This window comes from Capsicum annuum, chromosome 6, assembly GCF_002878395.1.
Source record: "Capsicum annuum cultivar UCD-10X-F1 chromosome 6, UCD10Xv1.1, whole genome shotgun sequence".
Taxonomy (NCBI): Eukaryota; Viridiplantae; Streptophyta; class Magnoliopsida; order Solanales; family Solanaceae; genus Capsicum; species Capsicum annuum.
In genome coordinates this window covers 198,485,657-198,502,481 of record NC_061116.1, presented here as the reverse complement: position 1 = coordinate 198,502,481, position 16,825 = coordinate 198,485,657, and the positions used below count along the sequence as shown (strand labels likewise).

Sequence of the window (16,825 nt, the reverse complement as noted above, 5' to 3'; positions counted from 1 at the left end):
CCAGGGGTCCAAGCAGGGCGCCACCCTGGGTCAATTTTTCAGTTTTCCATCCGATCCATTAAGGGTATATTGGGTATTTTCAAATCCCTTATCAACCTTAACACGGAATTAAATCCTCCAAACACCAAAATAAGGTTATTTTTTCCCAAAATCACGAAGAACACTCCTTAGGGTTTCAACCCAAACATCAACATATCTCAAGATCTAACCGTAGCTTTTCCTTAATTCTTCAAGAATCGAAATACCCATTGCGAGGGCTACAAGAAGCACCCATTAATCATACGTATAGCATCCTTGACATGAGAGTTCATTCAAAATCTTCTAATTTAAGGTACGCGGGGTTTTCCTAAAATCTCATGGACATAGAAATCATGATTTTAAGAAAGAGAGTTTTAGATTTATGAATACATTCATGTTTTAGAAATCTTGACGGTATTGTTTTGGTCTTTTAACCTTTCCCCCACATTGATTTCAAGTTGTATATAAATGTATGCTTATGTTTTAAGGTTGATGATTGAATTGAGAGCATGACTTATGTAAAATCCCTCTCTTGTTATGATTTTCCTTTACTTATCATATGTTTAGATTGTTTTGAATGCATCCTTGAAAAGCATGATATAAAATGTCTTGAATTGTGTTATGATTGGATTACGATTTGGATTTCAAAAGAGAGGGTAGTTGTGTTGATAAATGTTAAAAATATTCATATAATAAAAGAGTGCATGATTTTGCCAAAAGCACATGACCACCATATGTTTGAAGGATTCTTGCATAGTTTTGACTTATGTTTCGAAACATAAAATCTCTTATACTATTTGCAAAGTTGGGTGGTCGGAATTGAGTTTTAATGGAAGAATTATGCTTAAAGCATTATGGCTTAGAATTACGACTTGGAAGTCTTGGTATGACGATATCAAAATAGACAATGCCATAATAGACTCAGACAAGCTTAGAAACCAGATTTTCATAACTTAAGATTTCAGAATGATATATATTAGAAATAGATAAAATTGAGCACAAAGAGATGTTAGGTGGTTCCCCGAATAAGGCACGAGTTTCAGACAACTCATTGCCCAAAATTGTAATTTGCCGATCTGGGTATATTATTATACGCTGGCCTAGTGCCCTGTGGCGTATTAGACTTAGACACTCCAACCCTTCTGAGTTAATGGCGGACTCCATATAGCCCGTGGGGTTTTAGACTTGTAGGGGTGTACCACCTAACTCAAAATTAATACGAAGATCAGAAACTGCATTGTCAAGAATGATTTATGATTTTTTAGAAAAGTGCCGATGTGTTTTGAAAACTATTTTATGTATGATCTTTTGACAAATTGCTCTCCATTATTTTATTTATATAAAAGTTTTATTTTGGATTACTTTGCGTACAAGTACAATTGTATTAACCCCCCTCCCTCCAGGTTCTGAGGCTCAGTCTAGGGGTCCTGATAAGCAGTAGATTTCATCAAACAGGAGTGAAGAGTACCAGTTGGTGAGCCTTCTATATTTCAGAAGGCCTAGTTTCTTGCAGACAGTTATTATTTATTATGATTTTGATCTACTGGGGATTTTAGACAGTTGTTATTTAATTATGTAGTAGAGATTTCGGTAATGATTTTGGATTTCATTTTCCATTGTTGAATTAATATCAGACTTATGACCATGATTATGTTTCATTATATATTTCCATATTATCCTTCTACATATATGAGCAGTGCATATGATTACAAGTTAGAAGGGTGTCTGGACCTTCACGGTTTGGGATGCTCATCACGGCTAGGGCCCTGGTTTGGGTCGTGACAAACTTGGTATCAAAGCACGGTTCATGGTCCCAGGGTTTCTGCAAAATCGCGTCGGGTAGAGTCTTGTTTATGGGTGTGTAGCGCACCACACTTATAATTAGGAGGCTACTAGGCATTTAGGAATGTCCCTCTTTCTTCATGTTCTAGTTTGTGCAATAGGGCCATAATGTTCCTCTTTCATACTCTAATTCATGCTATGGTGTCGCCCATACTAAAGTAAAGTTATCCCAATTCTTTCCTTACTTTGATGTGCCCAGATATGTCTCATTATTGGGTTGATTCAAGTGCAGAAGTTTAGAGTCTAAATGATGTCATGCTTCAGGGGGAATGATGTGTAGCATAATTTTGGAATTGTATTTCTACCCGATTAATAGTATAAGTTAAAGTGTCGATGTTATGACCTATTGGCAGTGAGATTAGACCAAGAAGTTGGTGATATGAAGTCACAAAGTTAGAAGTCAGAGTGAGGGTGACTTTTGTGTATATAAATATTTTAGTTGAATAACCGATGTTTGAGGATGATTTACCACTTTATAGTGATAGACTAATGTGGTAGCTAGTAGCATGTGTGGATTGTATGGTAGTTTGTGGGGGAAGTGTTTGACTCAGATTTTTATTTATACAGAGTAAGATATGTATTCTTAGACCATTGATTATTATGTGTTAAGTTTCTATCTCTTGTAATCTTGTTATCATTGTGTTGTTGAAACTAAAAGTCTAGTGAAGCCGTGTGGGGATCTTTTGATTCACTAGCTTAGTTGCTCTACTATTCATTTCTTTTTCTTGTTTAAAACACAAAAATCAAAGTCTAGTGAAGCCGTGTGAGGCCTATTTCGATTCACTAGCAACTTGTTGTTCAACTTGTTGTTCTTATGTTGGTTGAATATATGTATAGTTGAATATTTTTGCATGAGATTGAGTTGGTAATGAAGTGATACGTCTTTGTGTGGTAGTTTAGTAGAAGGTAGAGAAGGAGTTGTTAGTTAAGGTGAATTGTTGTTTGCTTGAAGTATGAAAATGGCTAGATGAGCCAGTAAGTTATAATTATAGACTTATGGTTGTTTGTAGAATTTGAAGGTAGTCTAAATGTACGCTTGGGGTAAGTAAGTGTGATGTGAGAAAGCTATATAAGTAGATAAGATTGTATGGGGTTATAATATAAGATTAAGGTTGACCATGTCTATTATGTGACTTTGACCCCCTTGACCTTCTTTTCATTGGTAGTTGTAAACTAGTTCTACTTGTGAGAAGGTATGTAGTAGATTTTTGAGATATTTAGATAGAATGTCCCAATTTGATGGACTAGTATATTATGTTTCATTCTTCATTGGTGGTAAATGATTGATGTTAGACTATAGGCTTGAATTTAATATAGAATGTGGATGTAAGAATAGTGGCTTAAGATTAATAATGAATGTTTTGTGAGAATTGTTTGTCAGGTTGGGTTGTAAATCATGTTTAGCACTAGACATTAAGTTTGAATAGTTGATATCCATGAAGGTGGATGTGATGACTTATTGGTTAATGATACTAGTTGTATGTAAGTAATCTAATAGGCTTGAATGGTGTATGCAATGGCTTACGTTTATTTGATTGGTAATGAAGTATGATGTTGTATGTATGATGTAGAAGTATGCCCAAGGTGATATGAGGTTACAGTAATTTTTCTAAGGCTATTACATGTTATATATGGCAAGTGGTACCATTGAGTTGCTAGGTGGAAAAAGACTAGTTAGATGGTATATGGTGTGCTAGATAGCCAAGTTAAGGAGTTTTGATTGATAGAGTTTAGCCTTTTGATATGATCTTGAATTTTCATGGTAGAGAGATATAAGTTTAGAGTTACGATATTGGTATGCTATGACAGAAGTAGTATGGTTCGTCAAAGACTTGGTGATATCCATGTTAAGTGTTAGAATCTACTGTTGAGTTTTTGAAGGTTGAGCTAATAAAAATAAGAGTTGAAGCTCTAGAGGGTGTACACTCCGACTATAGGGATACTCATGAAGATCCAAAGTTAGTAAGTATGCAAGTACTATATGATGACTATTGGGGTTATAGAAAGATAGAGTGTATCTCAGAAAGTAGTATTAGCAGTGGGTTTTCCACTTTCAAGTGTAGTCATTCGAGTTGAGTTCTATGATATACGTGCATTCTCATTTTCCAGACCCCAGAGTGCAGTAAGTATAGTTCAGTACAGAGTCTAGTAAGGGATCTCCCAAACTTAATATGATGGCTTAAGGCTAAGGGGGAAATGATAGAACAAGTAACTAAGTCTGACTCTCAGATTCTAGTAGAAATGCTAGTATGATATAGAGCATCAAAAAGTGAGGGTGAGGCTAAAACCCATTCTTATCTTAGCATTTTTCAGTTATCCTAATACCTACTCATGCCTTACGTTTCAGTTCCATGGTCATAGTTTATGTTCATGCATATGATAGAGAATCATGTACTCTTCCAGTTCTAAGATGACGAGTTCCAGTTCATTCAGTAATTGAAATCACATTCCATATGTTATGAACTCCAAATTGAGGTCATGTAGCTCATGACTCATGTCTTTACGTCTTATAGTGTGCTCAGTTTCCATAACTCATGCTTTACGCCAAATGATTAGAGAGAATCATTTTATAGCCACGTATGCCCCCAATTTAGATCACTTTGATGAGCCCGTGATGTTGTTTTGCTATTCTCAGGCCTCAGTTGAGTGTCAAGTTTCGTATAATATCCTTTCATGCTTTAAGGTTTTATGTTCTAACCTTTTAGTGACTACTCTTTATGTAATGATAGTAGTGATGAACGAATATTTCTTGTTGATGAAAGATCATTGTGTGCTTATTTTAGATATGGCCATAAGTATGAAGTAAGATTTAGGGCCAAGTCTTAGATACATGTGATGGTTAGTTGAAATGTGTGTGTGTATGTTCTTGGGGTAGCGCGTGGGAGTTATATTGATAGTGGTTTAGAGAATATGTGAGGTATGTCTTTATGGGTGTTTTCCTTGAAGTTCATATGTGGTTATAAAGATAGGCTTGAAGGATATGTTGGGATTTAAGTGGAGGAACGCGATATGCGCTAGTGAATCCATAGTAAAAGTTCAAAGTTAGTCATTGAAGTCGTAAGGCGTGATATGCGTAGGGTGTGAACTTTTAAAAAAAAGGATATAGAAGGTTGAATCATATGGTTTGGACTAGTATCATAGTGTGGCATGTTGTAATTTATGAATTGGAGTTAGGCTTGATCACACTAAGAGGTTTGAGCTAGTATAAACATTAGTATAAAGATTTATAAATGCCCAAATGAGAATTATGAGTTGAATCAATGTGTATGGTATTTAAGGGGAATAGTATAGTTAAGGGAGTATTCGAGAAGTGTGTTAAGCTTGAAAGTAAGAAATTGCATTGCCTAAGGCCTGGTAATTCTATCCTAGTTTATGAGTTATATGTCTATATTCCATGCTATAGAGTAGTGTCAATGTTGTAATGTCTTAGTTGGATGTCTTGTGTAAATTGTACCCAAGATTCTTTACTCCCTAATGTTACTAAAACTTCTTTAGACAGGGTGTTGAAGAGATACTCCAGTTAAGTATAAGTTTCCAGTATAATTCAGCCAATATAACTAGCAATTCAGTTGAACAGTCAAACATGCAAGTTACTGTAGTGTTCCACCTTTTCACCTAGTCCTACTATCCGAAGTCTCATGCGTATGACCATCCTAAGAGATAATCTATTATATCCATGTAAATCACGAATTCAGTTCAATCCAAACATCATGTTTCAGATTCTGCTATATAGTCATGACTCAGTTCATAAGAGTTCAGAGCATTATCTCAAATACTTCTAAGTATTTTAGCTCAGGCAGTATAAATACCCTGGTACGAGCTAAGTCCTGTTGCCTCATGATTCATACTTGCATAAATTTTCACTTCTCACTTCAAAACTCTCAGCATGAATCAGCTTCTTGAAGCATGTAAAGTCCAGTCAGCTCAAAATACAGTTTCATGATAGAGGTTTAAATGTTTTAGATCAGATATATCCCTTCCTAGAGGACACATTATGTCCGCATTATTCCATACCTTTAAGCGTCAACAAGTTCCTACCCATCATTTGGGGATGAATGATCCCAAAGGGGCGATAATGTAACACCCCATAAAATTCGTGCGTGTGTTAGCCTCTAGTAGTAGGCTCAAAGAGTTTAAAAGACTTGAAAATTTTTCTAAGTGTTAAAGAGACTTAGTCTCATTTTTAGCTTTCAATCTTCAGGGATTTTATTTTTGACCTTCTCCACATCCGATTTTTGATTTTCAAGTTGCGTTATGATCGGGCAAGCTCATAGTACATTTCGGACAAGTTTTGGAATTTTTCAAGTGGAGTAAGGGGGTGTTTGAACCCCCAAACCAGTAGCAAATAGCTATAAGCCCGCGCATCCTTGCTTAGAGCACCGGTATAAGCAGGGCGCCGCCCAGTCTAGACCGGGGGTCTAAGCAAGGCACCGCCCAGGCTAGATCGGGGTCCAAGTAGGGCGCCACCCTAGGCCAAATTTTTAGTTTTTCATCCGATCCATTAAAGGTATATTAGGTATTTTCCAATCCCTTATCAACCTTAACATGAGATTAAATCCACCAGACACCAAAATAAGGTTATTTTCTCCCAAAATTACCAAGAACACTCCTTAGGGTTTCAACCCAAACATCAACATATCCTAAGATTTAATCGTAGCTTTTCCTTAATTCTTCAAGAATCGGAATCCCCATTGCGAGGGCTACAAGAAGCACCCCTTAATCATACGCATAATATCCCTAACACGAGAGTTCATTCAAAAGATTCTAATTTAAGGTACGTGGGGTTTTCCTAAAATCTCATGGGCATAGAAATCATGATTTTAAGAAAGGGGTTTTCAGATTTATGAATACATTCATGTTTTAGAAATCTTGACGGTATTTTTTTGGTGTTTTGACCTTCCCCCACATTGATTTGAAGTTGTATATATATGTATGCTTATATTTTAAGGTTGATGATTGAATTGAGAGCATGACTTATGTAAAATCCCTCCCTTATTTTGATTTTCCTTTACTTATCATATGCTATAGATTGTTTTGAATGCATCCTTGAAAAGCATGGTATAAAATGTCTTGAATTGTGTTATGATTGGATTACGATTTGGATTTCAAAAGAGAGGGTAGTTGTGTTGATAAATATTGAAAATATTCATATAATAAAAGAGTGCATGATTTTGCCAAAAGCATATGACCACCATATGTTTGAAGGATTCTTACATAGTTTTGACTTATGTTTCGGAACATGAAATCTCTTATACTATTTGCAAAGATGGGTGTTCGGAATTGAGTTTTAATGAAAGAATTATGCTTAAAGAATGATGGCTTAGAATTATGACTTGCAAGTCTTGGTATGATGATACCAAAATAGACAATGCCATAATAGACTCAGACAAGCTTAGAAATCAGTTTTTCATGACTTAAGATTTCAGAATGATGTGTGTTAGAAATGGATAAAATTGGGTACAAAGAGATGTTAGGTGGTCTCCCAAATAATGAACGAGTTTCAGACAACTCATTGCCCAAAATCGTAATTTGCCGATTCAGGTATATTATTATACACTAGCCTAGTGACCTGTGGTGTATTAGACTTAGACACTCCAACTCTTGTGGCACACTTAGGTTGGGGGCTTCCCCGCCGATTCAATGGCGGACTCGATATAACCCATGGGATTTTAGACTTGTTGGGGTGTACCACCTAACTCAGAATTAATACGAAGATCAGAAACTGCATTGTCAAGAATGATTTATGATTTTTCAGAAAAGTGCCCATGTGTTTTGAAAACTATTCTATGTATGATGTTTTGACAAATTGCTCTCCATTATTTTATTTATATAAAAGATTTATTTTGGATTACTTTGTGTACTATTACAACTGCATTGACCCCCCCTCCCTTCAGATTCTGAGGCTCAGTCTAAGGGTCCTGATAAGTAGTAGATTTCATCAGGCAGGAGTAAAGAGTACCAGTTATTGAGCCTTCTATATTTCAGAAGGCCCAGTTTCTTGCAGACAATTATTATTTATTATGGTTTTGGTCTACTAGGGGTCTTGTTCCAGTTTTTAGACAGTTGTTATTTAATTATATAGTAGAGGTTTCGGTAATGATTTTGGATTTCATTTTTCATTGTTGAATTAATATCATACTTATAACCATGATTCCATTTCATTATATATTTTTGCATTGTCCTTCTACATATATGAGCAGTGCATGTGATTAAAAGTTAGAAGGGCATCTGGTCCTTCACGGTTCGGGATGCTCGTCACGGCTAGGGCCTCAGTTCGGGTCATGACAGAGAAGCTACCACCTATGTAGAAAGACTTCAAAAACTACTTGAAGCACAAATGCAAGGAGATGACTATCGAAGATCTTATTGTTCGAATACATATTGAAGAGGATAATTAAGCTACCGAGAAAAGGTCAAAAGGGAATTCTGCAATTAATAGAGCACATATTGTGGAAGATGACCAAAACAATTCTAAGAAATGAAATAAAGTTGAACAAGAAATCGATCAATCCAAGAAGAAATTCAAGGAAAAGTCCTTCAACTGTAGCAAAATTAGCCATAAGTCCACGGATTGCTGTGCCCCTAAGAAAGGCAAGAAAAAGGACCAAGCTAATATGGTTGAGTCCAACGAAGAATGTGATGATCTGTGTGCTATGTTTTCAGAATGCAACTTAGTAGGAAATACTCGCTAATGGTGGATGGATTCTGGTGATACCCGCCATGTGTGTGCCAATAAAGAGTTGTTTTCGTTATTCGCTCCAGCTCAAGTAGAAGAAATGATCTACATGGCTAACTCCGCTACGGCTAAGGTAGAAGGAACAGGAAAAATGGTCTTAAAACTAACTTCAGGAAAGGTCTTGACACTTAACAATGTCTTATACGTTCCTGAATTACGTAGGAACTTAATTTATGTTTCACTTCTAGACAAGAACGGATTCAAATGTATAATCGTTTCTTGAAAAATTGTAATTAGCAAAGGAGAAGTGTATATAGGAAAAGGCTATCTCACCGAGGGCCTTTATAAGATGAATGTTATGAATGTTGAAATAAATAGAAGTTCAAATTCTTCTTACTTGCTTGAGTCTTATAATTTATGGCATAAACGTTTAGGTCATGTTAATTACAAAATGTTATGAAAACTGATTAACTTAGAAGTTTTGCCAAACTTTGAGTACAATAAATCAAAGTGTCAAACGTGTGTGGAATCAAAGTATGCAAAGCATCCTTATAAGTTCGTTGAAAAGAATTCCAATCCTTTAGACTTAGTGTACACTGACATATATGATATGAAGTCAATACCATCACATGGTGGAAAAAGTATTCCATAACTTTTATTAACGATTGCACTAGATATGTTATGTCTACATGCTCAATAGTAAGGATGAAGCAATAAATGCGTTTAGGCAATACAAAACTGAAGTAGAAAATCAGTTAGAGAAAAAGATAAAAATGATAAGAAGTGATAGGGGTGGAGAATATGAATCTTCCTTCGCTGAAATATGTGTAAAGAATAAAATTGTCCATTAAACTTTGGCCCCGTATTCACCTCCATCTAACGAAATTGCGGAAAGAAAAAACTGAATGTTGAAGAAAATGATGAATGCCTTACTTTTAAGTTCTGGTTTACCGCAAAACTTATGGGGTGGGGCTATTCTTACAACCAATCGTATACTCAATAGAGTTCTCCATAATAAGACACAATCAATTCCTTATGAAAAATAAAAAGGAAGGAAACCCAACTTGAAATATTTTAAAGTATGGGGATGTCTATCAAAGGCCAAGTTCCTATGCCTAAAAGGGTTAAGATAGGACCTAAGACTGTGGACTACATGTTCATAGGATATGCTAAAGCAGTAAAGCATGTCCTTTTTGGTTCATAAATTTGAACATCCGGATATAAATGAAAATACGATAATTGCATCAAATAATGTTGAATTCTTTGAAAACATTTAACCGTATAAAATTAGACATGAACAGTCTAGTGGAGGATCTAAACGACCTCGAGATGAACCAAGTGATAATATACATAATGAAAAGAATCCAAGACGTTGTACATGTCAAAGAACATCTACTTCATTGGATCAGATTTTATTACATTTCTCTTAGAAAATGAGCCTTAAATATTTAAAAAAGCGATGTCGTCGTCAGACTCATCCTTTTGGAAAGAGGCAGTCAATAGTGAGATTGATTCAATCTTAAGCAACCATACATGGTAATTGGTTGATCTTCCTCCAGAAAATAAGCCTTTAGGCTCTAAATGGATCTTCAAAAGAAAAATGAAAGCGGATGGTACTATTGACAAATACAAGGCAAGACTTGTAGTAAAAAGCTTCAAACAAAAAGAAGGTCTTGACTACTTTGATACATACTTACCAGTAACAAGGATAACATCAATTCGAATGTTAATTGCCTTGGCGGCAGTATATGATCTTGAAATCCATCAAATGTGAAAACCGCATTCCTAAATGGAGAATTAAAGAAGAAATTTACATAGAACAACCTGAGGGTTTTGTGGTTCCAAGGAAGGAGAATAAGGTGTGTAAACTTATTAATTCATTGTATGGACTAAAGCAAGCACCTAAACAATGGCATGCGAAGTTTGACCAAACCATATTGGCAAACGGGTTCAAGATAAATGAATGTGATAAATGTGTTTACATTAAAGACACTCCGAATCACCAAGACATTGTTTTTTTATATGTGGATGATATGTTGATCATCAGTAGAGACATTTCAGACATAAATGCAATGAAATGAATGCCCGAAATCAAGTTCGATATGAAAGACCTTGGAGTTGCGGATGTGATCTTAGGTATAAGAATCCATAGAACTTCACAAGGGTTGGCATTGTCATAGTCTCATTATATCAAAAAGGTACTTGACAAATTCAAGTATATGAAATTCGGTATTGCCAAGACTCCATTGGATGTGAGCTTTGCACTTCGAAAGAATGAAGGTGAAAGTGACTCACAATTTGATTACTTAAGAATATTGGGATGTGTAGTGTATATAATGAACTGTATACGACCAGATATAGCATGCGCTATTAGTAAATTGAGTCGGTACACGAGTAATCCCAACAAAACTCATTGGATGGCAATGAAAAGAGTTTTGGGATATCTTAAATACACTCAAGACTATGCTTTACATTATGATAAATATCTCGCGGTACTTGAAGGATATAGTGATGCAAATTGGATCACCGAATTAAACGAAGTAAAATCCATGAATGGATATGTATTACTATCAGTGGAGGTGCAGTCTCTTGGAAATCATCTAAACAGACATGTATTGCTCGCTCTACAATGGAATCTAAATTTATCGCATTGGATAAAGTCGGTGAAGAAGCAGAATGGCTTTGGAATTTCTTGAAAAATATTCCTTATTAGCCCAAACCAGTGGCACCAGTATGTATACACTGTGATAGCTAAGCGGCAATAGGTAGGGCGGGGAGCATGATGTACAATGGTAAATCTTGTTATATACGACGGAGATATAATACCGTTAGGGAACTTCTCTCTAGTGGAATTATCACTGTTGACTATGTTAAGTCAAAGGATAATATGTCGGATCCACTTACAAAAGGCCTGTCTAGAGAAAGAGTTGAAAGGACATCCAAAGGAATGGGTTTAAGGCCTAAGACAAGTCAGTATGGAGGTAACTCTACTTAGCAGACTGGAGATCCCAAGAGCTAGGTTCAAGGAGATCTAACAAAGTTGTGTCTGACAGGTTCAACATTATCAATTACCCAACACATTCTAATGATGTAGATAATATTTAGTAAATAAGGATAAGACTTAAGGTGAAAAGTCTTTTAATGGTTATCTAAATTTGGCAGATTTGACGAAATACTTTAATCTATAAGATTGAACGTATAGGAATCACCTATGTGAGGACGAAGTGGAAGCCGTTTCAAAGAGAATGTTAGTAAATGCCTATTCTCTAAGCTCTCATGAAACTGGGATGTGTTCATAGCTGAAAAGAACAAAACTGTGAGAACCACAAACGGTAAAAGGCTGGTTGTGTGACATGTGTTGTCTAGGTGTACATTAAAGCTTTCAAAGATATTAAATCTACCAATTGACCGAGTGCATCCAATGCATGTTCACTACGGAAAGTTCAAAGGAAAACCCACTTATTTAGATGCAATCAGTCTTTGCTTGATGATCACATACTTGTCCATAAAGTTTTACAAAGAATAGTCATTCCCCATTCATGTGGGGGATCGTTGGGTTTAATTGGTGTGAATGAAAAATGGAAGGACAGAGCCTTTGACCAAAAGACATATTATTTTGGAAAAGGTGTGGCTGTTCAGATAGTTGTGTCTATTCAGAAAAAGACACAATGTTTCGAATGAACAGACGTAACACTTCCAAAGGATACACCTTTTAAGTGAACCATTGCCACCTTTCAGAAGAGGCATCTGATGGCTATATAAACCTGCTTTCATCCACAGGTTTAGAAATGAATGAAAAATTTTCTGAAATAAAAACTCTTCTTGTCTTCAAAACATTCTTTGTAATCAATCAAATCGTTGAGTGAGTTCGACGAATCCAATTATTTGAGGTACCACTATAGTTGGATTGAAAGTCATTTTATCCTAGGAGGAAGATTCCAAAACCTCGGGTATAGTAAGGGGAATTATTCCTTAAGGACACTCCATGAAGTCGGGGGACTTGGCTTTATATTTCTGTGTCATCTTAATTTCTGAAAAAATAAAATACACTTCTTAGAAAGTTCACTTTGATCTTGTGTTGAGGGTGTTTTTGTACTTCATAGTGTTCTTGTTTTGAACTTGAACTAGTGTTGAAGTTGTTGTGCCTAAATACAAATTTTTGTACCCGAATACATTGAAAGATAACAATTTTCCCTCTGAGTAACTATAAATAAGCTCTTTTCAAACCGCTGCTCTCAACAACTAGTTGATATTTTTCAGTGCTTTAAAATACTATTTGATCAACTGGAAAAATCTCATTCCCTTTCATAGGTAGCGAAGAAGCAATGGATTCTGATGAAACAAAGCGGCCACGGAGAGAAATTAACAAAGGCAAAGGGATACAGATGGAGGAAATCTCACCAAAATCTAAGTAGGGGAGTGAATTCCAAGCACTCTCCCAAACCTTAGACAATGTACTCATTCGTGCCACATCTTTAGCATGTAGGAAAGACATGATGTGCTGCAAAATTGGCTCTGGCAATTTCGAAATTTGATCATCACATGTTGCATCACACAAATAAAGAAAGCATAAAAAATTAAATTTTTATTTGTATTTTATATAATAACATAAAGGAAATAGTTCATACGGGATGAGGGGTTTGAGTTAAATTCAACTATCATCTATCAAAGTTATATAATAGGTCTATAATTAGAAATAGAATAAATACTGATGACTCTGTTTCAATATTGATGATGGAGGGGAGAAGTGATATGAAAGCAATAGACGGAATTTCCGAATTGCCAGAGCCAATGTTGCTGCACATAATGTCTTTCCTTGTTGTTAAAGATGTTGTTCGAATGAGTACATGTCCCAGTCCAACATGTGGAACATTTCATGGAACGAACTCTCCTCTGAAGACACAGGAAAGCTTGTGAAGGTTGTGGATCAAACTCTAGCAAATCTGTGAAAGCACAACGTTTCTGTACAAAAATTTTGGATACTGTTGCCATTTAGGCCAAAGCACGAGATCCCTTATGCGGACGACTGGATTTTAACATTTGTAGCATTTAATATCAAAGAGTTGAATCTAAGAGTAAACAGACCAATTAATGAAGGAGAACGTGAATAAAACAGGCTGACTGAGACAGTTTTCAGTGCCAAAGCACCAAACATGCGGAATTTGAATGGATTTAATGTTAACTTGCCTCTAACGGTGTAATAATGTTTTCATCTTTGCGAGACTTTCACCTTTGTGACGTGTTTTTGGACGAGGAATTTATATTTTATATTTGATCCTAACTTTAGGAACAAGTTGTGCGCGCTTTGGAGAGTAATGTCACAAGTTTGGAAACTTTCAAGACACAAACTTACATATTCAAGTGGAGAAGGATAGAAGAAATGCGATCTCATCATTCACCAAGTTTTCAAACTACAATATGACAGCCAGAAATTTTTAGGTTATTAAAATGACAATCTCCAAGAAATGATGCATAGTGTAATAATCCAGACTTTTAATGAGGGGTAAGTGGGTAATTTAGCTATTATTATTATTAATTAATATAATTAAAGTGGGCAAACCAAAAGTCAAAACTCTCTCCCTTATTCAGTTTTTCAAAAAATATTCAGTTATAGGAGTAGAATATTAGGGCTTTTTAATTCCTTTATTGCTAGAAAGAAAAAGTAAGAAACTTATGGTGAAATTTGGGAGAATTGAAAGGAGAAAATAAGGATTTTGGAGCACTATTGGCGACTGTCAAAACTGCAGGTATTATCAATTAACATTACATTAGCATATGCGTATTATTTTGGAAGAACGTAGCATGTACAGAAATTGCTGTGGTGAATTCTTTTATGTTGTTAAGAATCCTCTCAATGATTGGTCCAAATAAATTCTAATCACTGGAGTAATGATTATTTAGCACTTTAATGAATAGAAAGGTTGTAGTTACAATTCTATTCATATTTGATATTGTTATTTAATATTTTTATTTAGATTGATCCTATTGGTCGTTGTTGGTTGCTGTTCTTGCAAAGTTGGAGAATTTGTCATTAGCGAGGTAAGTGAGATTTTAAGCTTTGGTGCTTGCTTTTCAAATTTATTTTAACAATATATTTTTATATGTCCGGTCCATGTGTTGGGACGAGTGTGTGCTTGGCAGAATCTACGGTCTTTAAGGCCGGACGCATATACTTTATGTTAAGAATACTAATTCTCCTTTTATAAATTATTTCGTTATGTGATACGATTGTGTACTATGAGATTGAGGCATTGTGTATGCTTCGTAATTCCTTTGGCCACTGTGTATGCTTTCCTTGAGCATTGTGTATGCTTGCTGATTTTATATGGGACATTGTGTATGTTTCCCTTGAGCATTGTGTATGCTTGTTGATTTGATATGGGACATTGTGTATGCTCCCCCTGAGTATTGTGTATACTCTTTATATATTTGATGCATTGTATATGTTGCCCGAAACTTTTGGTGTCGGGTAATTACTTTAATTACAAATTATGATAAGTGCTCTGTATGAAATTGTATTGAGATATATGGTTCTTGATGAAGGATTATTGAGCCTCGTTGGTTACCTTATTATGATATAGTTCCATGCGTAATAACTTTATGTTCTTGGTGTTGTTGTATTTTTTAACACTTGTTCCAGAGGTATTAAAGTAGCGAGTCGAGGATCTTACTGAGTTATATTTATATATAACTCACTCCTTACTTACATGTCTACAGATACCGTTGCAGAGGGAGAGACTAGTGGCTGACGATTCTTACGCGCGAATTCCATTGCTGAAGTAAACCTTCCCATTAGTCGTGAAGGCTGTCATTCAACGTTAGACCTTTTAGACTACATTTCTTTTCATTGGGCTTGCATGCCCGAAAGTTAAACTCATGTAACTCTGTTTAGATGCTCCATGAACTTAGAGTGGGACTTGGGTTAGAGATTTGATATCTAAACTACCATCATTTTCATAAATCTCTAAGTGGTATCTTGTTGGATAATTACTCTGCGTTAATGACTATTTCATGCATGTGGGGTTGTATATGTGTGTTTGTAGACCATGTGAATGTATGAAAATTTGGTTCTCTCGACAAGTGGTGTTAGCGGGAGCCAGTCACATCTAAGGATTATTTTGGGACGTGACATAGTTGGTATCAGAGCCTAGGCTTTAGGTCCCGGGTCATAGAGCAGTGTTTAGTAGATTCTTGTTCATTGGTATGTAGGCGCCCATACTTATGAATTTGAGGCTATAGAACATCTAGGAAGTTTTTTTCTTTTTATTCATTATTTGTGCGTTGAGTTGAATTAAGTCTAATCTTTAAATATTGTTTCGCAGATGGTTAAAAGATGTGGTTCTTCCTCTACTGGTCGATTTAATGCACCTACTGGATGTGGTACTGGACATGGTGCTACCTGTATTGGTGGTCAAGTTGGGTCTCACCCAACCAGGCCTCGAACTAGGGTATAGACTAATCCTAAGCATGGTGTTAGGAGTAGGGGCCAGCCCCAAGTTGTGGCTCCTGAACGAGTATAGGACCAGGTTGATCATGATACTCCAGCTGCAGCACCTATTGCTGTACCTATTGTTACATTGCCTGCCGACGTTGTAGTAAGAATGTTGAATGTACTGGAGGCATTGGTGCCTAATCAAGGTCGAGCTCCGGCTCCTCGGGCAACTTCGCAAATGCAGGCACAAGTTCAGTTGAATGTTGAGACTTATCAGGCACCTCAACCAATTGATCTTTCGGTTGCAGCTGTGGGGAAACACAAGGATCTTAAGAATTTCATGGATCTTAAGCCACCAGAGTTTGATGCTACACCATCTTTTGTTGAGCCTCAAAAGTTTTTAGATCGCTGTGAGAAAATACTGACTACCTTGGGATTGAAAGAGACTCGTGGTGTAGAATTTACTACGTTTCTATTCTCAGGGTCCCCTGAGGCTTGGTGGACTTCCGTTTTGAGGGGCAGACAAGTAGAATTACCACCAATCACTTGGTCAGAGTTTTCAACTATGTTCTTGGACAAATTTATTCCCTTGAGCAAACAAGATGACATGAGGCGCTAGTTTAATGAGTTAAGATAGGGATCCATGACAGTCACTGAGTACGAAGCTAAGTTTACTGAGTTGTCCAGGTATGTTCCATCTTTAGTTGCAGATCAGAGAGAGAAAGTAAGACGATTTGTGGATGGACTTGAGGCTCGTTATCGTGGTCTAGTGATACGCGATGTGCGTAATGGGTCCTATTCTTAGGTGTTTGACACTGCTCTTCGTTTTGAGTTCTATTATAAGATGGAAAGGATTA

The 16,825-nt window shown here is 36.1% G+C and overlaps 1 long non-coding RNA gene across 1 annotated transcript; it reads left to right on the top strand.

Annotated features, from left to right (window-relative positions):
- The first annotated feature begins 14,192 nt into the window (after positions 1-14,192).
- LOC124899309 lies at positions 14,193-15,445 on the top strand. The gene is made up of 3 exons (XR_007056629.1): positions 14,193-14,283; positions 14,512-14,575; positions 15,254-15,445. It is a non-coding gene; the product is annotated as an uncharacterized LOC124899309 (long non-coding RNA).
- Positions 15,446-16,825: the final 1,380 nt, after the last annotated feature.